The 27,712-nt window shown below is 51.1% G+C and overlaps 1 pseudogene; it reads right to left on the bottom strand.

Annotated features, from left to right (window-relative positions):
• Window positions 1-386: 386 nt before the first annotated feature.
• On the bottom strand, window positions 387-27,712 carry LOC103600777 (annotated as a pseudogene).

Raw genomic sequence — 27,712 nt, forward strand, 5'->3', positions numbered from 1 at the left:
AGCCCCAGGGGCATCCCCTCTGGGGCTCCAGGGAACAGGGCGGTGAGCTCAGCCCAGAGCCTCTCTTGGCCTCCAAAGCCAGACTTCCTCTACCTCCCACTCTATATTTCTTTCTGGAAAGAAACCTGGCATCCCAAGATTATTAGAAGATGGGGGCCCAGACTGGGGCTAATTCACCCAAACATGCATCACCCCAAGGACCTCCACGAGGCCAGCTCCAGCTTTGCTTTGGTGCAGCCCCAATGGGCAGGGGACAGGCAGCTCTGTGAGATTTGCGTTGGCTTCCCTGCCCCTCCCCACCCGTCACATGCCCGAAGGGGTAAGCCCCAGCAAGACCGGATGCCCGGCATTCACCATCCTCATATTAGGAGCACATCCACCACTGCTTTTGTTAAGACAAGAAACACATTTATTGAGAGCACAATGGGGTGTGCCAAGCCCTCTGTTTTTGAATCACATCACAACGCTCCTCACAACAGCCCTGTGAGGTAGGTGTCTGCGCCCATTTCACAGATGTGGACAATGAAGGCTCAACAGCTCCCCCAAGCCTTGGGGTTCATGGGGGGTGGGCAGGGGTCAAGCCCACGCGTCTGACCCCCAGGCCCGCGAAGTCCATCAGTCACAGGGTGGTCTCTACTCAAGGGGAGGCCCCGGGTCCAGAGTCTTTGGGTCCAGCCTGTCCCGTGGGAATGTATGCAGGGTGTCCCCGTGGCTGTGGAGGCTGAGAGAGACACAGTTGCAGATGAAGGCCACCTGCTCCCGGTCTCACTGGCTGACCAGAGTTCACATGCAGACAGGCAGGCCAGGGGAGGGAAGAGGAGGCCACCTCTTTGCTCAGGAGATTGGAGCAACAAGGGAGAAGGCCCTGGCTCTGGAGCAGCAGTGGGGGGGCGAAGGGAGCACCCAGCCACCTGCTCAGCCCACCCACCTAGCACCTCCCACCTCTGGTGTCCCATGTGCTATCCTGCACTCCCCCTACCTGCAGACCAGAAGCAAAACTCTGGCCCACACACACCATAGCCAGGAACCTCTGGTTTTCCTCACCTCACTAACCCAGAATCTAGAACTGATGGCCTTTCTAAAAACTATCCCAGCTCTCCTGCCCTACCCACTCTCTACCTAGTCAATTTAGGTGATTTTCTTTTAAAAATCAGCCTCATCCTTTTCTGGGGATTTTCCAAAAGTTCTCCCTGATCCTCCCACTTCTGCCTCAACCCTCTCCCCTCCAAACCTGCTGGACCTCTGCATTTAAAAGCAAACCCTTCCCTCCACTGTCACTACCTCCCCGTAGCAGGCTGGGTACTCCCCCATGCCTTCCCTCTGCCCCAGAGCCATCTGGGCCAGTACAGCTCCAGGGAGCACAGGGGTCTGTAACCAGCACCCGCAGGCAGCAGCCAGGCCAGGCCTGCCAGGAGGACAGGGGTGAGGGCACCTGTGGGCCAGGTAGCAAAGCACCTATTTTCACATCAACAATCTTGTTGAATCCCACAATCAAGGCGCACCAGCCAAGTGTGACTACTTCCGGGTTACAGGTGAGTAAACTCACCCAGGCCACACAGTCAGTCAGGAGCTAGGAGGGCCTTGACCCCAGACCCTGATTCCAACAAGGTATAGACCTGGCGTTCCCGCTGCCTGCAGCATTTCCACAGGTGGGAAAACCAAGGTGCAAGGTGGTTCTAGTCACCTGCCCAAGGCCACCAAGTTGGCACATGGTAACACCAGAACCAGTACCCAAATGTGTAAGACCTCTGGAGCCCACCCCTGGGCTTTGCCCATGCACTGTTCTTTGTGGAGGGAGAATAAATAATGACAGGAATCACCGTCTGGGGTTTGGCACGTGCCTCACAGGTCAGTGCTGACTGTCACCAATGGTGGGGACAAAGACTCTTCAGGCGGAACATCCTCCCTTCCCCTAGGACACAGGCTTCCAGGACCCAAAGCCAGCCTCAGAGATGGCGTGGAGATCGCCAAATGCCACACTATCAAAGCCACCCAGGCCACAATACCAACCCTGAAGAAGTTTTATTCTAGATATAAATATTGCCAAAATTGTGCTTCCATAGGGAGGGGCCCACCAGTGACCACCGTTTCCCTGGAGGTGAGACCTCAGTGCAGGCTGCCTCCCTCGGTTTCCCCTGAAGAGCCTTTGCTAACACACCTTTCCTCTTAAAGGAAGACACGGACATCAGCCAGGCAGTCCATTCAGCCCTTCTCGTCCACTTCAACTTGCCCTTGGTCAGTGAGCATCTATTAGGTGCCTACTAGTGCAAGAAGCAAGACTGTGAAGGGTCAGAGCAGTGAAGGCCTCAGTGCGGGGGGCTTAGGACCTCGCTAAGCCTCTGCTTTCTCACCTGCCCTCAGGAGACAAGGCCCAGCCCTGCCCACCTCAAGGGACACTAGGTCCCTGAGAGAGTCCTTCATCCCTCGGTCTCACGCAGGCCAGGCCAGAGGCCCATCCAGCAGCAGATACTTAAACACAGACTCAAAATCCCCTGAGAGGAGGTCCCTAGGTACCTGTCCCTACTGCGGGGCCCCAGGGAACAGGAAGTGGACATGGTGCAGACACCAAAGGCTACACTGCAAACCCACTGAGCAGTGCCTGGGGAAGGCACAATCTGGGAGGTTATGCTAGGGCTCCTGGGTGGCAGGTGGGGCAGGGGCAAAGGGGCGATGACCAACACAACACTAGAGGCTCAGATGGCTGCTGGAGAGACCGGGCTGACAAGACCAAGAGCCATAAAGGCCGGCCAGAGCCTGGCCACGGAGGCGGTGAACACCAGAGACCAAGAGGACAGGGGAGGCTTTTGTGGGGTGGGGGTGGGGAGCAGGATGGATACCCAACTCAATCCGCCACCAGCTGGCTTTTGGGGCTGTGAGAGCAGAATACTGCTTCCCCACATGCCAGAGACAAAGGCCGGAAAAGGAAGTCACTAGTCTAGTAAAGAGGCCCCCATCTGAATGGGATCTGCATGGGATGTCCCCTGTGACTCTTGCCAGAGCAGCAACCACATCCCCACATCTAACTAGGCACTCTGGAGGGGCGTGGCCTCCTTCCTCATCCCTGCATCCCCTCTGCAGAGCATTGCTGGGCACACATGGGGACGGGGACACACTGGGGTGCATTTGCTGAGCTCTTGTGGGGTGAGCCAGAGTAACTTGTTTGGTGGAGTCCAAAGAGCACAGGCCACTCACACAAGACTGTGATATCCTGGCTCTGATGCCCATATCCCTGATTCTCAATTTGCTCATCTGTAAAATGGGCCCACAGCCCAATTAGCATAGGGTAAAGTGTCTAAGAGCCCCGAGCTTGGCACCAAGGTCACGGAGGATGCTGAAGACTGATTTCTTTTTGTTCTAGACAGGGAAAGGAGGAAAGGCAGAATGAGGACATTAGGAACACCAGGCCTCTCCACTAAAAGGTAGACGGGGTTTTAGCCCCCCAAACCCTGCCTCATCTTCTCTCTAAATTGCCCCCCCCCCACTCTTCCTTCCTAACAAAGTAAACCAGGGGCATATGGGAGTGTTCGCAGAAGTGCCCACTGACAAGTGCAGCAAACCCAAAGCGCAGCAAGCCTGGCAGCTCCAACCTGCGCAAGGGAAGTGACAGCCTGTGATGGGGGGTGGGGGACCTCCAAGAAAGGGAAAAGCCATCTCTCATCGATCAACCAAATATCTACCCTAGGCCCACATCACAGGGCCCTGCCTGTGTCGTACAAGATCCACTGACTGTGGAAATGCAATCTCAGGATAAAGTCAAGGCTGTCTTTTTATTCACTTGGGACTAGGAAAGGCATTGCTGATGCTTTTGAGACAAGCCCCAGCATACGACCACTCCAAACGAAAGCCAGCATCTGCATAGCAGCTCCTGGCCCTCACAACAGCCCTGTGAGGTAGGCTTTCTGGTGACCCACGGCTTAGAGAAAAGGAGACCGAGGGTCAAGAGAGGCGAAGTGACTTGCCCAGCATGGCACAGTTAGTTAAGTGGCCCCAGGGCCTTCCAGATTCTAAAGCCTGGGATCTTCCTAACACAAAACACAGACTCTCATTGGACAGCTGAAGTTCCATCACGTGATACCCAAAACAAGAATCCTGGTTTTCAATCAACACATGGCATACAAAAGTCCGTAAGATACAATATAAATTGTTAACAGGTTAATTAAGAGCAAAATACAATCTCGTAGTAAAGGCTGTAAACACCTGCCGCTTGCGGTTGGTTACAATTTCGTTAGCTATTCATCCATTCAGAAAAATAGAACGAGCCCCTACCGCTCCATAGGCACGTGGTAGGCACCCAGACTGCTGGCATTGGAGCCCAAATGTCATCAGCGGGGAGAGGGGACATCAGGAAGGGGACAATGCAGTGTCTTTGATTGACCACTGGTACCTAATAATTTTTTTGTGGGGGGGCCACCACTGGGAGGAGCCTCTTGAAAAGAGACACATGTAGAGGCCGCCCACAGGCCAGACCCAGTTAAGCACTGCCCAAAAACCAGAGAGCAGGGCCAACCTTTCGTAGAGGTGAGCGGACACGTATCCCTGGGGTGTCCAGGGGCATTGCCCAGAGTCCACCAACCTCTAGCATAAAAGTAACTGCCCAAATTACTCCTATCCAATCTTAAAATGGCATACAAATTTAGCATTCTATCCCACAATATACCCCTGCAATTTAGAAAAAGTTATCTCCCACTAAGCTGCCTGAGTGAGGCAGCCTCTCCCCGCCTTGTGTCCTCACTGCCCTGGAGCACCCCAGGGGCACGGACATCGCCCTTTCAGAATCGCAGTTCAAAGTCATGGTTATATTGAACCTCACAACAGCCCTGCAAGGTGGGTGTCGTGGTCCCCCAAAGAGACAGGCTCAAGCTTTCACAGTAAGTTAAGTCACACAAGTTTGTCCAGCTCCAGGGTCCTGGCTTGCCTGTCACACTTCCTCTCCACACAATGTAAAATTCAGAATTCCAGGTAGAGCCCCCAGGACACTGGGTCCTCCCACCCAGGCAGCAGGGGGCTCAGGGAGGGTCTCACGTGGCCTGGGACCTGCATGAACACACAGGGCTGTGCCCAGAGTTTGCAAAGTGCCCTGTGCCTTGGACGCCCAGGACTGCCAATGGATTTTTCTGTGCAGACTCCTGCCCAGGACGTGATCCTTGTCCCCCACATGAACAATCATTCCCCCAATTTTCTCTAAATGGAGCTAAGCATTAACTATCTTGAAAGGGACAGGAATGGCTCTAAGATCGCCTCCGGGAAAGGTCAGAGTGCTATAATGACTTGAAAGCCTGTTCACTGCTGGAGCCAGCCGCTCATCCAGACCCCCCAGCTCTCATCTGGGCCTCCTGAGGATATGGGCTACTTAACTATCTTGAAAGGGACAGGAATGGCTCTAAGATCGCCTCCGGGAAAGGTCAGAGTGCTGTAATGACTTGAAAGCCTGTTCACTGCTGGAGCCAGCCGCTCATCCAGACCCCCCAGCTCTCATCTGGGCCTCCTGAGGATATGGGCTATGATTTCTGAGCACCCAGGGAGCACAGTCTGCTGATTACTAATCAACCTCATTTTACAAGGAACGAAGTTGGAGAGGGTAATCAAACTTGCAGTAGGGCTCAGATCTGGAAGTCTGAGCCAAATCGAAGATCTCATCTTATTACCAACAAAGAAACTCAGCCCCTCTGCAAACACGTCCACCTTTCCTTTCAAAAGGTGATGTCAGGATGAGTCCTTGTGAGCTGGCTCTAGTATAGCACTAGCTAATTTTTTAAATGTGTGTTGACTGTGAGTGAAGGAATGGAGGGGTGGAGGGATGGACAGATGAGTTACAACCACAGCCGTCTGCTGGAGGATACGGCAAGGCTGGAGGCAAAGCTTATGGTAGGGACCAAGCGCCAGGCAGGGCGGGGCCTTGGAAGACATCTCCACTCATAAGTGGGAGGGCTCGGCCCCAGGCCGCTCTTGGACCCTGACCCTGGGTCACAGTCATGGGGTGATGCACAGGAAAGCACCAGGGGCAGGAGCCGTGGGAGTGACAGTGGCAGATGACATCCAGCTGGGACGTGCTCCGAGCGGTGACCCCAGAGGAGGAAGCGACAGATAAGGGTATTCCCTTCATGACCACAGCCCACGGCACTCTACAGCCCACCCAAAACAGATAGGTTTGCTCTCAGGAAATGGAAAGGCCAAAAGCACCAGGTCAAGAAATGTAGGCTGAGAGCATGGACGGATGGATGGATTCACTTCATGTTCAGAATCATGACTGGCCTCCCGAGCTCCAATGCCGAGACAGACATGGGGGTGAGGAATCCGACACAGGCAAGCAGCACTCGGTGCTATAGGAGAGGGTCGGGGGAAGAAGCTCTCCACCCAGAGGAGGGTGTTCTGGAAGGCAGGGGTGAGCCCCCCCTGAGCAATGTGCCCTCCCCAGATGGCTGTGACTGACTGTTGAGTCCTGGCTAGCTGTGGGGTAGGACATGAGGGGAAGGACATGAGATCCATTCTGCTCCTAAGATCATGGGATTTAATTGCCCCAGTTGAAGAAAAATTGAAGGACAGTCTCCATGAGTCCTGATCCAAAATGTCCCATTCGTCAACTAGACCTCAAAGACCACCATCGAGGCACGATGTGCAGGCCAGAACACAGGGACATCTGACACATCGCAGGGCCCTGGGAACCCAATTCCCCTAAGAGGTAGGAAGAGGGCCTGGCTTTCTTGAGGTACAATAGGGTGGTGACTGGGCTAATGAGAAGCCACCAACTAACTGGACAGGGTGCTGGGCGTGGGTGTCTGGACCTCGGGGGAATCAAAGAGCTATTCCTGTCCCACAGATTAACACAGGGTGAGGTTAGTTTATAGACCATAAGTGCACGAGCACACCCAGGGGATACAACCTCAAATGTCCCCTACCTGCCAATGCACCCATTTCCCAGGGACGAGCAAACCCTAAAGTCAAACAGACATGAAAGCCCAGCTAGTCCAGCCCCACACCACTACTACATCTCCTTCAAGCTGCCCTCTCTGAGGGGCTGCCTGCCCGGTTCCCTGAATGCCTCCGGTGACAGAGGGGCTCACCACGTCCCCAGGACACCCTTGACCATTCTTTTCAGAAAGCCATGACCCGGTGGACTTGGACAAACAGTTCACAGAAAGTAAAATGCAATTTGTTAACAGACATAGATGAAAATGTTCAATCTTCATTAGTAATCAAAGCAATGCAAGTTAAAATGCCACAGAAGCACTTTTCAACAGCAATTAAATGAACGATATCCTAATAAAATACTCATACATTGCTGGACATTGTAAAATGCTATAAGCCTCCTGACATTAATCAATATCCATACAAAAATCCCTGGTCTTTCACTCAAGAAGCCCAACCATAAAAAATTCATTCATCCATTCGCCAATCCATTTATCCACCCATCCTTCCATTCTCTCATCCGTCATCCATCACTCAGTCACCCACTCACACCTCCATCCATCCTTCCAGCTGCTTATCTAACAAACATTTATTTAGCATCTACAACATGTCGGGCATTGCAGGTGCAAAGGTCAATTCAACAAACTCCTTGCCCTTACGGGGCTCACAGTCTAGCAGGAGAAACTGACACCTAGTGAGGCAGTGATAATTTCAGCGTGTAAGAAAGTAATTCATAAGAATAAAAAGAAAAAGTAAGTGAGCTAAGCCATTAGTTGTGGCATAATTTATAATATTGAAAAAAGATAATTTATGCATAACAATAGCAAAATGGTTTTGCAAATGATGCCATGGCCACTCAATGGGATGCAGCCAGTGGGGTTAGGAAGACTGTGGAACAAAGAAAAATGGTAATGACAGAATATTAAATGAAAAGGGCAGGATGCAAAAAAAGGGTAGTGGTGAATAACGGCAATTAGGTTGAACAAAAATGGATGCTAATAAGAAAAAAAAAATAGATGCCCATTTTAAAAAAGAAGTGTACCCATAAGACAAATTCGAAGGCAGAACAAAAGATGGGACATGTCGTGCTGAAGTGTGGAGCCATTTCCTCCTGCTCTGTGTAGGCCATGTGCTGTCCATGCCATTTGCATTAGGAACACAAGGGGGACCTTGGCCCATCTGTCCCAGAGGCCCATCCTCCACCCCATCCTCGGGAAGGGTGGCCCTTAGGCCAGACTTCCTGAGGAAGGAGATGGGGGGTCGCAGGGGGAGGCCAAGGAGAGTTGTAGCTCCTTGCGTCACCAGGAAAAGGATTTGCGTGTGGGGTGCAGGCAAACATCAAAGTCAAGAGAGAAAATCTGTCCTCATTTTTAAAAGTTCAAAAAAAGAAAGAAAGAAACCCACACTTAAGACAGGCCCTGATCAGGCAGAAGTGTTGCGATCCCAGCTCAGATCTCGTGGGTTATGAAAAGCAGCAGGTGGGCAGCATGGCAGAAGGTTCTAGCCCTGGCTTCCATGCCGTCAGGAGCCCTGTCCTCAATCTCAGAATCCTAGAACCCTTTGAATTCCCAGAGCCAAAGCCCCTAAGAGCCCTGATCTGCCCCTCCTGGTCTCAGCGTAGAGAATTCATCAACCCAAACTCACCAGCCCTCCAGGCCATTAGTGGGTCTCTCTGGAGCTTCTCCCATTGGCCGGGTTTGACCCATTGCGACCCCTCGGGGCAGCCCCCCGCCAGTCCCTGATGTTGGGAGAAGGCTCTCCTGGATGCTTGTTTCATCTCTCCTCTTGGAGCATTGCCATGCCCCCTCTTCCTCCCCTCTGCACCCCACTCTTCACATCTTCTGGGTCTTGTCTGACTTTTCAAACAACCGCACATGGGTTCTTCCAAAAGACTCTCCTGGTGGCACTCTGCCCTGAGCCCCTCTGCCCCACCCTCATCCAGCAGCAACCTGTGGGCTCATCAGGGAGAATCCTCAGAGACCCTGTGTTAGCAGGTGCCCCTAGGGATAGTAAGTGCACCCCCAGGCCCCAGGCCAGCTGAGGCAGAGCCCAAAGCTCCCAGATTCCAAAAGAGGTGGCACGGAAGGGGTCTCCTGACTTGTGAATTTCATGCCATCCATATCCTAAATGCTGTCGCCATCCATTCGGGACCTGTGCTAGAAGCAAGAGAATCATCCCTGGTCTTCCTCCCTCCCTGCTGTCTACGAACCCTGTAGCTTTGAGTCCCATGCCCCCCACTCTGTGGCCCTCAGCTCAGCCCTTCAGCATCTGCACTAGAGCAATAGACCCACCTGCACCTGTGCTGCCATTCCCTGCTCCCACCTGGTGCCTAAAAGTCACTCTGAGCATTAACCCCCCACACCCGACCCTCCTGGTCTCCACGTGCTCCCCGCCACATATCCTGGGTCCAGCCAAGCTGTGCTCCTCCTGCTCTGGGCATTTGTTAAGAATCCAGTTTTATGAATGTCTCAAGTTGGGACTGAGCAGTCAAGGAGGACTGTGTTTTTACAGACACACACAGGCACCTGACACACAACTGCACATGACACACACAGGCACATGACACACAGCTGCACAGATCCTGTTCATTACAGAGAGAGGGGACTCAACAGAAGTGGGAGTCCCTCAGGGAGGAACGTCAGGAGCAAACAACTCTCCGGGTCTCCCCACACAGCCCCTGGAGAAGACACCTCAACACAGTGCAATGCGCTTTCTGCCAAAATACAGAGCACATCATGAACAGTTGAGAAGACAGAGAGGCCTTGAAACAAGCAAACAACTCTCCGGGTCTCCCCACACAGCCCCTGGAGAAGACACCTCAACACAGTGCAACGCGCTTTCTGCCAAAATACAGAGCACATCATGAACAGTTGAGAAGACAGAGAGGCCTTGAAACGGGCTCTGGGGATGCCATGTCAAGGGGGCCAGGATCCCAGGACCACTTGTCCAACGCTGGGGCTGAGGTGCACTTGCCCAGGAGCCCTGAGAGGGGCGGGCACCCTGCCCCGTGGAAGACCAGGTTGGAGGACACCAGGGCACACTTCAGGGAGTTGAAAGAACAAGGCTCCTGGTGACTTGCCCAGGGCTCCTGGGTCCCTGCGTTCCTGGGTCACATTTCTCAGGCACTTCTGGCCACTTTCTTGCCTTTCTCTGCACCAACACCTGGATGTGACGAGGCGCCACCCAGGATGGCAGGCAGTGGGCGGGGCCTCCTGCTCCCTAACCCTCTGCTGCCCCCTGGCGGGAAAAGCCTCCCTCGCAGGGACCCCGCAGGTGACCCATGCCCAGGGAGGGGCAAACATGCCCACCGGGCTTCACACCACTTGTTCATGCAACCTTCTGCAGGGCCCAGAACCTGAGCCCTTCCCGCCAATCCAGGGCTATGCATAGGGCACTGCCAACAGAGATGAGCATTTACCCCCAACCATCAACCCAAGCAGGGAGCTGATGCCATTCCAAGTTTACAGAGAGGGAAACTGAGGACGAGAGAGATGACGTGAAGTGGCCCACATAGCTAGGATGTGGCAACGGCACTCCAAGGTCAGGGTCTTCCCGAGCCAGCTCCTCCCTGCCGGGTAAACTGCCCATGACAAGCACATGCCAACGGCCCTCCCTTCCTGGTAATCGCTTCATTCAGCTGGCTAGAACACAAAACTGGCAGGAAGGTTCCTTCCTCCCTTCTGTCTTTCCTTTTGTCCTTTCTTCTTTTATTCCTACCTTCTTACCATCCTTTCTTCAGTCATTCATTCATTCGTTTAGATTTGATTCCTTCAGTAGCGCAGTTCCAGATTAATCGGAACCCTTGGTTCATGAAGCCCTCCCTTCACAAGTCCTATTTATTTCTTCGTGTGCTATTTTTATTCCTTATTCCTGTCTTCTTTCTTTCTTCCCAAATTTCACCTTTCTCCTTTTACTCTTCCTCACAGTCTCATTTTTAGAAACTCAGGTGCACAAAATCAGATGAATTGGGACCCGCGTACAACAGCCTCAGCCCTGGTTCAGGAGGCACCGTTTCTCTCTCTCCTTTCATTCACTCACTCACTCATCTGTCTTTCCTTTCTTTCTTATTCTGGGTATTTTTGTTACTTATTAGTCTCCTGTGAACATAATTGTATCAGTCAAGATCCCATGTGCAAAACAAACATTGCTGGAGCATGTATTTATTTGCATTTTGCAACCTCTCTTCCCTGCATCTAGTCACCTTTTACATTTAAGTATTTATTCTTTTATTTATGGACCTCAATTGCGTGCATTTTATTTTATTGTTGGAAGATGCATGCAGCCGTGTTTTGGGGGCCAGGTATGTTCCTCTATTTTTTATTTATTATTTGAAAGGTGTAATGTATTTATCTCTTTAAGGAGTATGTATGTAAACCAATTATAACCCCTGTTCAGACAACCTCTCTTAGCCATGCATTTATCACTTCGCTTGGTTGTTCATTACATTTCCTTTTTTCTCTTTTGCTTCTTTTTTTAGCCTCTCCATTTTTCCTCCCCCTAGGAAAACTGGGTCTGGATTATCTCATCAATCTTTAGGATTAATGACAACCTCATTACTAAAACTAACAGATCTTTCCCTTACAGATACACCCACATATGGGTTACCTTTTACAGGTTTTTTTTTTTTTTTTTGTCTTTTGTCTTTTTCCGTGTCCAGCAACGGATCGCAACCCTCAGTGTTGCCCCCGTACCGGACCAGGGACCGGCAACAGGATTGCAACCCTCGGTGTTGCTCCCGTGCCTCGCTCAGCCAGTGAGCGGGAACTGGTCTGTATGTGGGATCCGAACCCTCGGGCGGGAGCGCCGCCGCACTTCCCAAGCGGCGCACTATCCAGTGCGCCACCGGGCCGGCCCCCTTTTACAGGTTTTTTATTTTTCCTTTCCCTTTCATTGAGTTTCATTTTGCTTTTCCTTATCTTTCCTTTTTGTTGACACTGACACCTTCTTTCTTGCATCTTTTTTCTCTCTAAGGGACTTTGGGTGCCCTGGGCAACACTTCCCTGCCTGTTCCAGGCATTTCCATTTCTAGTTCAGTCGCCCATGTGCCCATTCATTCTTTCTGTCACCCTTTTATTTCAATATTTATCCTTTTATTTGTGGACCTCAGGTGCACAGAATTGGATTAACCATAATCTGTGGTTCCCGGAGCCTTCTCCACACCGGTCCATGAGGGGCTCTCTTTTGTTCATTAATTCCCTGAACTGCTGATTAGGTTTGGGATTTATTTCACTATCTCAGGAGCTCAGTTTTGAGTTAGTCATAATTCTTGCTGCCTCCTCTCATTTTTTGTCCTCGCATAGCCCTCTCTCTCACATACTTAATGTATTTATTTATTCATTCAGTATGTTTTTATTGCTTATGTCCATCTTATCGTGATTTTCTATATTCCCTCTTTTCTTGCTTTCTCTCCTTTGCATTTCTTTTATGTTTATGAGCCTTAAGTGCTAAAGTGAATTAATTAAAATCAGTGCTCCTCATTCACCCATTCATCGGCAATCCCTCCTCTACTTACTCTTTCTTTTAGGAATTCGCTCTTTTATTGATGAACCTCAACTTTTACTATTTACTATGTTTAATGGACAAAGTTTATTCATTGTATTTAAGTGCTTATCCAGGAAGTGCCTTTTCTTCCATATGTCTATTTTAATTTCTTTTCCTACATCTTTCTTTCTCCCATTCTTTCAATTTTTCCAACTCACTTTCTTACATTCTTATGGAAGGCATCCCCTTTTTCCCTCATTCATTCTTTTACTGGTGGTATTTTTTATTATTATTTATAAACTTCAAGGCCGCAGATCTGAATTCATGTGAACAACTTGTGTGAACCAGCTCCCTTTCATAGATTTAATTGTTCCAGCTAACTTATTATCTTTTTCACTTTTGGGGTTTTTTTCCATTTTTATTTTCCCCGTCTGATTGTTTGTATCACTCTTTGTCCTTTTCTCTCTTGCAGTCTCATTCTTGTGGAGATCAGCACCCAGAGGGATGACCCTCACCCTCTCTACGACAGCCTCCTCATCGGTCAATGCAAATCTTTTTCTCATTCACTCACTCATGCGTTCACACATCCATTCAGTCTTTCTATTTAAACACTTACTTTACACTTCTAGAGGGCAGGTGCGCCTAATTGGATACATCACAATCTGCAGTTAATGGCCCCATTGAAGTCGCCCCTTGTATATTTTTGCTTTGAACCATCTCTTGGTTGAGTGGGTATTGTCCATCTCAGAAACACAAGTGTGAATTAACCAGTGTGCTTGGTTCACACACCCGTCCATTCCCGTTCCCAGCCTGGCTCTCTCTTATGTCTGTATTTACCTATTTGTTAATACACTGCCTTTCTTCTTCTTTTAGCTAATTTTTACATTTTTTTCCCCCATTTTTCACGATTTCTCTTTTACTCTCTCCCGCTTTCTTGCATGTTTTCATTCTTTGGAGCTCAGTTGCCATGGACCGATAGCCCAGAAAGCCTCCCGTAAACACCCGTCTTTGGCCCCTGCAACTCCATGTCTCATTCATTCATTCATTCATTCATTCATTCATTCATGCCTTCCTTCCTGCTTTCTTTCTTTTTGTCAGGTATTTGTTGCTCTATTAGTGGAATTGGGTGCTCAGATTTTGAACCGTTATTATGAGTCCGAACCTAAGCCTCTCGTGGATGTATCCATTTAACCATTTGGCAGTTTTTGCCATTTTGCCATTTCTTTCTCTCCTGTTACAACTTGCTATATCTCCTCTCTCTCCCTTGCCTCCCATGCTCGAGGAGCTGGGGTACCCAGAGGGGACTAATTACACCCCCAACACCTTCATCAGGAGTGCCTGCAGGGCCGGTTTCTTTAGATACCAATTGACTTGTTCATTTACATATTTGTTATCTTATTGATAGAAGTGTGGTTTTAGACATAGACTACTCATAACTTTTAATTCATGATGCTCTTTAACCATGACCCTAGCACTGCTTTTTTTTTTTTTTTACCATTAATGTATTTCTGTACTTAACATGTTACTTTTTTTCCCTTATTTCTTGGTTTTTATTGATACTTTATTTTATTCTCTTTCTTGTGTCCTTTCATCTAACAGACCTCAGTTCCCAGGACTGGATGACTCAAAACCCTCAAGACCCCTCTCCCACGGCACAGACTTCCATTCTTCACCTTCATTCATTTATTCCACCAAACATCTGTTACTTTTTTTTTTTTTTCTGGCTTTCTTTTATTTAGGCATTTATTATATTTATGTGGAGACTTCGGGTCAGGACTGGATGACTCAAAACCCTCAAGACCCCTCTCCCACGGCACAGACTTCCATTCTTCACCTTCATTCATTTATTCACCAAACATCTGTTACTTTTTTTTTTTCTGGCTTTCTTTTATTTAGGCATTTATTATATTTATGTGGAGACTTCGGGTGCCCAGACTTAGATAACTTTTGGTTAAGAAGTATACTCTCATCTTTGGCTTACTGGGTCCTACGTCTTTTTTCACTGACCTTTTAACTCTTTCTCCATGGTTTGTTTATTTTTCTATGCCAGGAGCACATATTAATTAGGATCAACTCGGATTAATCCTTTGCTTGGCTTCTAATAACCTGACATGGTTCTCCTTACATACTCATCCTCCAACTGTTTCGTCTTTCTTCCTTTTAATCGTTCGTTTGCCTCTTTCCTTTTTCCTTCTCCCTTGTGATCATTTGCTCCCCTGTCTTGAATCTTGTCACTTCAATGGGCCTCAAAATCCATTGTCATCATTGGTTTACACATTTCCACTTCTCATTGACGCTTTCATTTGGGTTTTATTCTTTTACTGACAAATGTCAGGAGCATATATTTGAATTATACATATCCCTTGGTCCATGATGACCTGACATTGGTTTGTGTGTTGCTCTGTGTACTTATTGATTCAGTATTTTGTTGATTAATATATTGACTGCTCATGCATCAAAGTGGATGAGCCACAGCCTTGCTCAGTGTACTCTTTCGCCCTGGCTCGTTTACTTCCTTACCTATTTAGTTGTTTGTTCATTCCTCCTTCCTTCATTCATTCACTCATCCAATTATTGATTACATAATATAATAGATACCAGTGAAGCAACCTCCCAGCAAGAACACCAGAACATTCACGATATCTTAGACCTGCCTGCTTCCTCCCGATGAGTTAACCACCAAGATATACAAACCCACAGTCCAGAAACACATCCAATGGCAGACGTAGAGCAGAGACACAGTCAATTAGTTGACTATCAGATCCGTCCGGGGCTCCCACCCTACACACCCTGAGGTAGATCTGAGGTTAGGGCTCACGTTCCCCAGGACCCCTCCCCAGGGCAGGCACTTCCCACCCTGCCTCTCTGGACCCCAGTGAATGGCCATCCCCATGAGAAACCTGTTTCAAGACTCCAGAATACATAGAGACACATACACGGTACGGAGCCCCCCCAGTGGGAAATGACGGACATGGAGCTCATTTTTTAAAAGGTGGCTTTGTCTGTAGCAATATAAAAATATTTTGGCCTTTCAAGGCAAATACAAAAGGAACTAGCCATTACCATCGCTGAGTGTCTCGGTCCCAAACAATACAGAATTTGAAGAGGTTTAGCCGGAAACTTTGAAGACAGAAAATCTGCCCATTATGTTTTCCAGACATTTTGAGGGGGTGAGCGAAGGTCATTGGAGCTCGAAGCCCATTTGAGAGGCTGGTCCCTTGGCCCGCATTTTCTCCTTGGCCCTTTGAAGGGCCCCCAGCTCACAGGGCAGTTCCATCCTAGTCTGCCCTGCGGCACAAGAGCCAAAGGGAGTCTCAGTAATGAAAGGGCCATTCATTTAGATGAGTGAAAAAGAAGAAATTCTTTGGGGGTCCGACACTCGAAGCCGCCTATAGAATTCTTTTGCCACAGAGACAACACAACAAGGCTGGGGCCCCTGTCTTAGAACACAAGCCTCCAGGTCAGCACTCGGCTTGGCTCATTGGAGATCCACCTCCCCATGAGCAGACCACCAGCCAGTGCCCGCCCGTCCCTCCCACCAGGCTCACTGGGCAGTGTGCCCTGGGTGGCAGCCCCCAACCTGCATAGCAAGGCCACAAATGCGTTCTTCATACTCTGGCAACTTACGATTTAGAGCTGGGGGTGCTGGGGTCCCATGTCCAAGGTCCTGTCCATGTCGGATTCTGAGTGAGGCTTCAGCTGCAAGAAGAAAGCACTGGGTCACTAAACAGAGCCTCGCCCAGGCTGGTGAGAGGAGGACGACAGTGGCTGAGGGTGAAGCAGGTGCTCCCCGACCTCCAGCAAGCGGGATGGGTGAAACCAAGCATTTCTTGTTCAGTTCACTTACACACTCAGTCACCCTGTTCTCTATAGAACAGATGGGACAGGTGAAGGGACATGGGACATGGGTCCTGAGTCAAGAGCCTTGGGCGGGTGCTGCCCCTGGGGTTAAGTGCTGCTTTGTGGAACCCACAGGTTTACGGCCACTGCACAGGTGACACGTAAAGGGTGGATGACCTGAAAGGCATCCCTCCTTGAACACAGGGCATCAGCCTATGCCCTGGGAGGGGCCCATGGTCCAACAAGGTGCCTATTGGGCAAGCTGGTGGCTGACCCTGGAGGGTTGTGGCCAGGAGGACCAGGGCTGTGGGCTCTGCTAAGGGCTATGGGGTTTTCGGTGGGTGTTTCCTCAAACCATGGCACACACTTCATGGGACACAAGACAATTTCAGGGATGCCTGAAAAGACATCTTCACTTTAACAATTACATAAAAATGTTAATAGAAACGATGAAACACCATGACCAGGCACATCAAGTCTTTGATGTCCCTCAAGCATGTGCCTTAAATTTTAAGTTTAAAAAAACCAAGTTCAGCAAGGGTTGACACATGACATTACACATGTCAAAAACCACAGAATGAACAACTCACAGTGTGCTCTATGTACTATAGTTACTAATCTCGCAACAATACCAGCTTCCCAGTTGTAGCAAAGGTGCCCTCAGAATGCAAGACGTTAATGAGAAGGGAAGCTGGGGGTGGGGCTGGATACGGGTCTTCTCTGTACTTTTCTATAAAATGAAAACTGTTCAGAAAAAGTCTATTACTAAAAAAACACATTTTTTAAATGAGCTGATTTTAAAGATATGTTCATAGAGTCTAGGACAGGTAAGCAGGTGGGGTAGAAAGGTGGTCTGCAATGGGGGAGGTCTGAACAGCATTGTGAGGGGTGGGAGACCCAGGGATTGGTTGGGGCAGGAGAACGAAAGAGTCCCAGTCTGTTTGAAAACACTCTGTCTGGGAATTATCTTCCCAGTGAGGCATGGGTGGAGGCAGAAGGCCAGGAGAAGACCCCCGTGGGGAGCCCCTGAAGCCCCCCGGGGAGACAGAATGGCAGTGAGAGGGACACAGGGTGGGGCAGGGGCACTGGGACAGATCGCAGACTGCAGAGCCACAACAGCACAGGTGCCTGCAGACACCCCAGCCCTCCAGGGACCCCCAAGGCAGGAAGAAGCTCTTCAACTCCCCCTTGCCCTGGCTTAGGCCATCTGCCTGCTGCTGCCTTCGCTTCTCCATCCCTAGGCAGGTCTCTCGCTGGGGCATCCAAGACCCGGCCAGGGCATGGGGGCAGGGGGAACATCTCTTGCTTCCAAATCCTCCTGAAAATTCCTTCCCTGGCCCTGTGCTTCCCAAACACTGTTTTCCCATAATTGGTTGATTTGATGAGAAATGAGAGATCTTGCTAGTAAGTGTTAATGAAGCAGTGATCAGCGTGGGAGACTAAGGAGCAGACTTGGGCTACCTAGAAGCTCCAGGACCACCCCTCAGGCACAGGACAGTTTCCAGCCCTCCCCGCCAGCCTGTGCATGGCTGGGGTGGCCTCTCATCATCACCACGGTCCTAAGGTGACAACGGGACTTCAGACCAAGAACACACAGCAAGACCAAAGCCACTGCCATTTCCCTGAGGAATAAGAGCAGGGTACTTTGGTTTGCTGTCTATGTTTTGTTCTGTTTTGTGTTTTTAATAGGAGCAGGGAAATCAGAAGCAGCACAGGGCATCTGGGTTTTTTCCTTCTTCTGATCCAGGGACCCCATGAACCCTCGGTGCTCCTGACTGTCCTTAATTAACTCTGCATGCAGACCCCAGGCTGCTCTGCTAAGACACAGCCCCAGCAAAGTCATGCCTTGGTTGAAAAGCTGCGTGTACCAGCTCTACGTTTGCCATGATGTATTAATAACGTGGTGCTGGGCTAGAATCTTAACAAATGTCAGAAAAGCTGCAGAGATGAGTCACTGTCTGGAACCAAAGGAAAACATGAGGCATCCTCATAGAGTCCGAAGGAACAATTGCCAAAATCATATTTGATCGAAGACCTCCTAAGTGCGTGCACTAAGCCCATGCCCCATGCAGAAAGCGTTGGTGGACATGCCAAAAACATCCTCCTCGGCTTAACAGGATTAGAAAATTCTAGCACTGCATCTTGAGATTTAAAAAAAGTTAGTCTTTTCTGGAGACAAATGGGACCTAACTGATCTGTCGTGTCTTTGGTACAATAACTTACGGATGTTCTGAACAGAGAAAGACATAAAAGGATTATTTTTATTAAAATGTTGAATTCAAGAAATAGAGCCTGTAGTTACACAATAATCAGGCTTGCCTCTGATCTCATATTTCCTACCTATTGAGTAAATACCACTCTCTTACAACTTCCCTGACAAATGCAAGCTCTTTGCAGAGCTAATTTCCTGTACCTTTGTGAAGCCGGAGCCCTGGACATTATGGGCCCATTTATGAAAATGGGAGACGTAATTGGGACATCTTTTGAAATCATGTCCCCTCTCCCTTGCCGGCCCCCATCAGCCCTCTAATTTTAGTTGGTCAGGTTACAGAGGATGTTTACATATGCCTCTTCCTGGAATTTCACCTCTTTGCTTTAGGAGTGGGCAATTAGAGAGAATTAGGGCCTATTTGGCGCGTGTTTACCGTTAATGGATAGAGCAGCGGAGGCAGGCTTGGGAAAGGCAGTCTGCCAGTCTAATTGAAGCTGGCAATTTTTCGATTCCTCATTTCAGCTCACAGGTATTGTAGCAACCTCTGCTTCAACTCTCTCAGCTATAAAAGGGAGACAGAAATAGTACCTACCTCATAAGGTTACAAGGTCGCAAAACAAAAGCCCCAGCCCCCCATGGTAATAACCAGGGGCAGGCCTGACTGAAGGTTTCGTGAGCTATTTATTACCGCGCACTGAAGCACAGAGCGGTAGCTGGAAATGTTTTTCAAGCTGGGTCTGAGATGGACAGCCAGTGCAGACAGGTTACTGATCACTTTTCCAGAAGTTGCCATCCTGATGGCTTTTGAGGTCGCAAAACAAAAGCCCCAGCCCACCATGGTAATAACCAGGGGCAGGCCTGACTGAAGGTTTCGTGAGCTATTTATTACCGCACACTGAAGCACAGAGCGGTAGCTGGAAATGTTTTTCAAGCTGGGTCTGAGACGGACAGCCAGTGCAGACAGGTTACTGATCACTTTTCCAGAAGTTGCCATCCTGATGGCTTTTTCAGGAAATTCTCAGCTGAGCGGGCCAGGGTGCTAACGGAGGTGTTGCCGAGGGTCTCGTGACCAACAGGCACAGGGTGAGCCACACTCCCTGGGACTGAAGCCCTGGACCCAGTCCCATTACACAAGAGTCACTATGCAGCCCAAAAAGGTTTTCCAGGCCTGGCCAGTGGCCCACCTGTTTGGAATAACGCCCCATAAAATGCCATCCCTACTCCACAGCACACAGGGCAGCCCCTTGGAGCTGCCTGCGAGCATGAGCTCTGACCTACAAGCTCTGTGTTCACACCACACCAATGATGAGGAACTGGCTTACGCCTGTGACCCCACTGACTGTGCTGGTCAAGCAGGAGCCGGCCACTTACAGTGGGCTTCCCATCAGGGCCTGCCACCAACTCACTGTGCGGCCTTGGGCAAGGCACTGACCCTCTTAGATTGCTAGTGTCCTTATCTCTAAAGCAGAGAGTCAGTAGAACAATGATCTCCAAGGTCCCTGCAACTCTAAAGGCCCAGCAAACAAGCAAGTAAACAAACTGCAGATGGCCACCCAGGATGCCCCAGGGAACCCAGAGGCCGGCAGAGTTCCCAGAGCCCTCAGATGACCGTAGGCCTGCCCTCCCCCGTTTTGCAGATGGGAAAACTGAGGACCAGAGGGCTAGAGGCAGGGGCTGAGGTCACATCCATAGTCTGGGCTGAGCACTGGCTGGACCCAGGTCTCTGGAAGTCTGCTTTCAGGGCCCATCTAGAAATCTCTCCTCTGCCACCTGACAGGTCCCAAGCAGCAGGGAGTATGCCCAGCAGGAGGAAGTGGGTACCCAAGCTAGGCACTTGGGGACCCCAGTCCCTTCCTCTGGTGAAACAGGGGTCTTGCATTTCCTGCTCTGACATTCTGGGCTTCTTCTGACAGAAAATGTCTAGAACTGACAGGCTACTGCCTCATTTTACAACTGGGGAAACTGAGGCCCAGAAGCCAGCAGCGACATAGTAAAATACAGGCCAAGACAGAGACAGGGGACTTTGCCCCTGGTTCCTCCGTGCGGCCCAGGGCCTCAGGGCAATTTAGGGCAGTGCTTGGTGCAAATAGCTTCCCTCCAACTCAAAGGGTCTGCTCATGAGGCGCTGCCCACCCACCAACCCGCAGGCCAAGCTAACTCCTCCCTCAGCCTCCCTGGTCACAAACACCAGCCCCCAGGACTTCTGAGCCCCCTGCCCCCAATTTCTTAATGTGGCAGGGATGACTCTATGTCCAGCCACAGGACAGCCCAGAGAGAGGGCCAGGCAGGAGGAAGGTGTGGCCCAGCTGCAACCAGGGGACCGTCACAGCCGCGTGGTCAGCCCCAGCCCCTTGCTCCGAGCTCCCTCCTTCCCTAACTTTCCGTCCTGACATTCCGTCTGCTCAGTCCCATTCTGTCTCTTTGGCTCTGTTTCGGGCATCAGGCCTAGATTGATCAAATTCTTGTTTACAGGCACAGACATTCTGATTCTTCTTTCCTAAGAAACATTTAAAACTCAAGCCCTCAGACCTAAGAGCGAGCACCTCCAGGGTCGCGCGAACGGGTGGCGGGCTGGGCGCGCCATTGTGCAGCTCCGCGTCTGTGCCTCGGAGCTCCCGACACACACACAAGGGCGAGGGGCCCCACGGCAGCCCCCGGGAGGGAACACACACACACTCCATTTCAGGGAAGGTAATTGAGGTTTTCTTCTTTTCATCTGAAGAAAAGGCACCTTCCATTGAAAGAGCGTATTCAGGGAACCTGGGAAATCTCATCCGCACTCGGCCCTCCCAATTATCCCCAGGTGGCTGTTCTCCATGGGGGGCTCCCCCACATTCCTTTCTGCCTGCGTCTTTGTTTCCATCTGAAGCGGCCCTGGGAGCTCCCAGGCTAAGAGTCTCCTCCTTAAGCCCCTGCCAAAGACCCTATTCACTGCGCACAGAGAAGCCAGGGAAAGGTGGTGGGTAGCCTCCCTCGCTCCCAGGGCAGAGGAGTTAAGAACTCTCCATCTGGGTTTTTTCTTAAGCCCAAAGAAATTGGAGAGCAATTAACAAAGTCATGACTACACCCTCCACCACCATCCTCTCCCTTAATTAATTCCTCTCTCACCCACATCCCCCTCGAGTTGGGGGGCCTACACCGGCCTCAGTTACCCAGCACCTGCTCTGCACACTGTCCCCCTGTCTGTGACTGGGGGGTCAAGGGAGCTGAGAAGACAAATAGATATGTCTGGAGACCTCATTTCATTCAGCTCTGAGAAGCCTGGTGAGAGTTCCCAGTTTTTCAAAGTGAGGATTGGGGCCCTGAACCTCACTAAAACCCAGAAGACACTAAAGACTCCAGGATCTATGGGCACCTCAAAGATGGGCCTCTCGGGCACCAGAAGCTTGCCTGGCCACAGACAGGTGGTCTCTGCCTATCTGCTGGATCCAACCAAACTCAGGACCCCTCTCCTGTTGTGCTGACCCGTTGCAGCTCCCAAAGGGTGCCTGGGAGGGGACATCATTGGGGCAGGCCCCCAAGGCTCCCTCTACCTGCACCTTTCCTGGCTCTGAAACGATGACCCGCCCCACACCAGTGAGGCACCCCTTCCCTCAGACGCCCCCAAAGACCCCAGCTTCTCAAAGGCACTTGCAGGCAGCCAAGGCTTGGGACCACCCCGCTTGAACCGAAAACCATAATGAGGGCCTCTCCCACCCGTACTTGTCCTTCTCTGTCAACGTGGGATCTCCACACTTCAGATGATCTCATTTGCAAAAGTACAACTCTTTTCCAGAATTTTCCATCTGCTCAAACCAGGGATGGGAGACCAGGCCAGCCTTCCTTATTCCTCCTTCGGGAGAGGGGATGGGGCTTGAAGCAGCAGAGGGGAGGAGGGCCCAGTTCTTGGGACTGATTCACAACTCATTAAATTCCAGTCTCCTAAAAAGAAAATGCTCCCAGCGCCCCAGAGCTTTTGCAGTGCAGCTGACAAGGTCTACGTTGTTCACTGCCCTTTAACCCTTTGGGACCTGAAATTGTCTCCTTCCACACCCCCTTTTGTGTAAAGCTCCCTTCCTCTTTTCAAGGAAAAATTCATTAGCAAGCTCATTAAAGACGGGTAGATTTTTTTTTTTTTTAACATTCTTTCTAGAAGTCAGATTGCTCATAAAAAACACATTTAAGTTACTTCATGTAAATGAATGAATAAGAAACACATGCATCTTGTTGCCCTTAAGTCTTGCCAGGTTTTGACATTATTTGGAGAAATGTACTTGGAAATACATTTGGGGTTTGAATCACATCTCAGGAGGCATGAGGTCAGGGCCTGAAAGCTGCAACGAGCAACGTGCAGGTGGGAGACTGTGGGGGTGGGAGAGGGGCCACTTTTTGTCTTTCCATGAGCACAGAGTCTGAGCTACGCTCTGTTTTCTTTTACTTTTTGGCCGCTGGCTGGTACAGGGATCGAGCCCTAACCAACTGAGCTAACCAGCCAGCCCTAAGCTACGTACACTCTTGGTTCCCTTTCCCATCTACCCAGAGGGGGCAGGTGGGAGATGAGCCACCTTCAGACAAGACCACCATCTCTTCTGTGACGTCTGTGCCCACCCAGAAATAGTCAGCTAAGGGAAGCCCCTGGGGAACTGCTTAGCATGACGACAAATGGCCGGAGAGCTCTATCCAGCCACTGGGATGACAGGGTCCTCCGTGCCTCATGGCCTGTCTGGTCTGGGCCTCATTTCCACCCATTACTGCTCAGGTATTGGCCAATCCATCAAAAAAGAATTATCCTGAAAATGATCATTTCTTTCAATACTTAATAATGGCCTTTCTGCAATTCCTGAGGTTATCACCTGTGGGGCTGATTATGCTGTGGTTCAATGTCCTTAATTGAGAACTCGATATATTTTTATCTATTTTTTTACCTAATGACACGCAAAACCCAAAATACGTGTTTGCCTGAGACTTAACATCCATGAGCACCTGAAACAGAACTCGGTCCAAAGACAATCCTATCCAAACTCCTGCGGGGAGCGGGGCTGGCAAAGTCGGGGACCATCTGGGTGAACGGGCAGTGGCTTCCTGGGCTTCTCCCGTGTGACCTTGCCTTCACTTTGACTCTGCCCCTGGGCTCAGCCCACCCTGAGAAATGGGCCTAGAGGCCGGATGCTTCTCCTAAGCTCCAGACACGATGCCCCCAGGAGTCCAGCATGCTGCCCTGTGTAAAGCTCCCCTCCCAGGCCTCTTCACGTCACTGTGTTTGCAGGTGGCTCAGCAAATGCCAGCTATGGAGTAAATGTCACAGGCCAGAGCATTCCTGGTGCCCCTCCCTGGGCTGAGCCCTGGGCACACACTCCCCCTCTCTCTCTGGAGAGCTGACATGAGCCAGCAAAGGCAGCAGGCCCAGTTTTGGATACCTCTGCCCCCTCTGCCCACACTGATAGCCCCCTCTGCCCACACTGATGGGTTTTGTTTAAAAATAATATCCCCATCCCATTTTAATTTTAGGGGAGAAGAGTAGGGCTGCAGAATTGCTGTCTCCAAATCCTCTCTTTGATTAAAGAGCATTATGGAAGCTGCACCAGAGTCCGGAGACTCCAAGAGGAGGGCGGGGGCCTGCATACTGGCTTGTGCATTTGGCGGACTAGAGGCAGGGGCCCGGCCCTGGCACTGAGCTGGTCATCAACTTCCCTCTCACAGAGACCCCATTTGTGAGTGTCGAGGGGTTGGAGCAGTGTTGGCATCTGGTCCAAGGACAGTGCTAGGGCCCATGCGCATCTCTATGATGTCTAGGGAAATTAAATCAGCTTCACCGCAGTATCCAGACCTTGCTAATCTCCCACCTGGACCCCCTGGGCCACTGGGACCCCAGGAAGGAAGATGCTCTCAGTGAGCCTCCTCTCCCCGGTCCTCCCAGGTTTCACCCTGGCCTGCGTGTTCAACATGCAGCCCTGAGCCAGGCAGAACTGGAGGCCCCTCCCCTCCATGCCACTGTGCTCCGCTGACGGGAGGCCACACCTCTTGCTCTGGGACCTCCCAGGGCACCCAGCTAGACCCTCTCATCCTCAAGGCAAAGACTGGCTAGACACCCCAAGAATAGCCCTAACCCTGAGCCTCGATGGCTCTACTAATGCATCTTGAATAAGTGAACCACAAATAAACACACGATGAGTCCTGGAGTGAATTGTGTGGCCGTAATCCTGCGCTCTCTTCTTCTCTACCATTATGATTTTATTTAAACAAACAAAAGCATTCCCATCTCATTGCAATTTCAGGGGTGAGGAAAAGAGGCCAAGAGAAGAACTCACTCAAAAACCACCATTTGATTAAAGGACATTATCAAAGCCTCATGTGCGAGAAACCTCAATTCTCACAGGGAGTGACGTTACCGTGGCTGGCGGGAGCAATGTTTTCCTGGCTGCAGAGCAGACAAGTGTTCCTACATCCACATCTCCACACAGGCCTGCGGGCTGGCTTTGGAGGGCTGGGGAGGGCAAGGGCACTGGGGATCCATTTGCTAACATGTTCAGCTAAGTTTTCTGGAGGGCCTACAGTGTGCCTGGCCCGAGCTGTCCTCAGGAGTCTAGACCAGAGCTGGACACTCCCCACTTACCGTCCCTGGCTTGCAGCCTGCAGTCGACCAGGGTGGACCCCACACGCATCAGCCAGGTGTACCAAGGGTCTCGGCTCCAGGCAGCTTCCAGGCCCCCAGACCCCTGACATTGAGGTGGAAAAAGATTTACCTTGGTAGGTTGCCCCCTCCCCAGAGTAAGTGTTCCCATTCTTGAAAAGAGAGGAGAGACCTGAGCTGACGCTAATGAAATCATGGTGTTGCAGGAAAAGCAAGAAACTCACCCCAAACCAGGCAGGAGGCAAGAGGAGTGTTAGGAGGAGGGGTGGTCCAGGGCGGTGGGCCTCATCGGGGTCTTCCGCTGCTTCCATCCGCAGTTCTTCAGCTGATCCAGCCAGGTCACAGCCAGCCTTGGGGAGTGGCAGAGAGAATTACGGTGAGGTGAGCACCCTGGACAAGCCTCTCACACACCCCGAAGCGCACAGAGCACAGTCTCACCTGCGGCTTGCTTTTGGGTGGAGTGGGTGGTTCACGTGGGTTGCGCGAGGACAGGAAAAGGTGCGGGAAGAGAAGCAAACAGGCCCAGGTGGTGGCCCCCAAAACCAACAGCGAGTCATCAGCAAGGGACCTGGCCAGGGCAGAGGGGTCACTGGGGCCAGTGGGATGGGACATAAGTCTGGCTACACAGCTGGCAGGAGATGCAGACACCGGCAGAGGCTTGTGCCATGGCACCGAGGGGGCAGCAGGGCAAAGGGCAGCAGGCAGCCACAGGTCTGAGCTTGGCAAGGAAAACCAACCCATCAGGCAGAGAGCGGGGCAGTGAGCCCAGAGGGTCATGAGCCCAGGACTTCAGGCAGAGAAATGGGTCAGGTGGGCACTGTGGCAAGAGACTAGTGAGCAGCACACCAGGTGGACAGGTGACCTGGCTGCTGGAGAACGGGAAGGAGCCGCCAGGTAGAACAGAGTGGTAGACAGTCAGGCAGAGGTGTAGCCTGCAGACACTCCCTGGAGGTTCCCAGCCACGGGCCTTTTGCATGGGACACAGCCCCAGCAATGACTAGGGGGCAAAGGAGCTGAGTTAGCCCCAGGGGGAGGAAGGAATCATGGCGAGGGAGAGGTCCAAATCACAGACCCCACCTCAAGAGGGAGACCTGTGTGGCCTAAGCCCAGGACACACACCACAGCTATTCCTCTGTGCCCACTTCGGTCCTGAGAATGTCAGGTCCAGGGGTCCGGAACAGCTAGAAACACTCAGCTACAGCAATGGGGTGGGGGAGGCAGAGAGGGGAGGCAGAGCCCTGGGGTTGGGCGGGTTTGAGAGCTCCTCCAGGGTTTGGATACAGGAGGCAAACCAAGCCGCCCCTGGCACGCTCTTGCCTGCCCTCTGTGGAGGGAGCCGGAGTCCACAGCTCCACACCTGGGGCCACAGCAACCCCCCGGTCCACCCTCCCAGGAAGCAGAGGCCATCAAGGGTCACGCTAGCAGGGGGGTGCCAAACCCGATGCCACGGCCGTGGTAATGCTCAGTCAGGATCAACTGTTGGATGACGGAATGGACGCGAGGGTGAATGCACGGACGCAACCAGCAAGGCCCACTTTCAAATGGGGCTGGGGATGGGAAGCTGCCCACTCTCCCCTTGAGTAGAGTGAAATGCACACTCCACCCTCTCAGCCTAAGCTCCCGCGTCGCCCGCCTAGCTGCTCAGGATGGCAGTCGAGTCCTTTCATTCACTCACCTGCCCAAACATACATCCCACATACTCTCACTGAGCTCCACTCTGTGCCAGGCTGGTGCTGGGACACCCAGAGAAAGGGCGGGGCTGGCCTAGGGCACCTAAGAGGGCCAAGTTAGAAATTGGGGAGGGAGGGAGTTTGAGAGAGGGAGAGATGGAGATAGAGAAGGACTGAGAGAGAGAAGAGAGGCAGCAGAAGAAGGGACAGTAAAAGCAGAAAAACCATAACTCTTTGAAGATGGGGGGGAGGGCATTTCCTGGTCCAACCTGTCCTTTCCCATCTGGTTTAAGCTGCACCTTCCCCTCATCTCCTGTGCCTCCAGGGCCGACCTGATAGATGTGAAGAGATCCGCAGGCTCTGGGCATCACCAGAAGGGCCAGGAGAGGAAGCCAGCTGGGACCCCTGGATTGGAAAGGCAGTGGTTTTCTTTTCCCTGTGCACAGGTGGCTGAGAGCCACGTCCCTCTGAGGCCCAGAAGTGTCCTTGAGGACTCTTAAGTGATGAGGAAACCAGTTAACAGGCTAAAAAGGGCCACCCCTGCACTCAAGGGAGCAACTAGCTTGGACCCCTCTGCTGGTGGCTTGAGAAAAGTTTAAGAAATCCAAATAGGAGTTGGATGCGGGGAGTTAGCTTTCGCTGGTTTTGTCATGTGCGAACCTCTGTTAGGGTTCCAAGAGCCTTAGCACAAAGCCCCAAAGATCTTGGAAGATCCTGGTTCCACCCTCCCCAGGTTCTCAAATGTCCACAGAGGCTGCTAGAATATTAACAGAGGTTTGGGGGCCAGTATTTTAATTACTGATATGTACTTGAGGGTGGGACGGGTCCTGTGGATTTTTCTTTGCTACTTAAGCCCTCTCATTTGGAAACATCAGAAACTGTACTATTTATTATTCGATGCTCCAATAACTGCATGGGGAAGAGGGGTGGGTTTCTGTGTGACCCGCATTTTCAGAGATCTGCACCCTTGTCCCAGTCCCCTAGTTTCAACAT

Source organism: Galeopterus variegatus, unplaced genomic scaffold (genome assembly GCF_000696425.1).
Source record: "Galeopterus variegatus unplaced genomic scaffold, G_variegatus-3.0.2 Scaffold3455, whole genome shotgun sequence".
Lineage (NCBI taxonomy): Eukaryota > Metazoa > Chordata > Mammalia > Dermoptera > Cynocephalidae > Galeopterus > Galeopterus variegatus.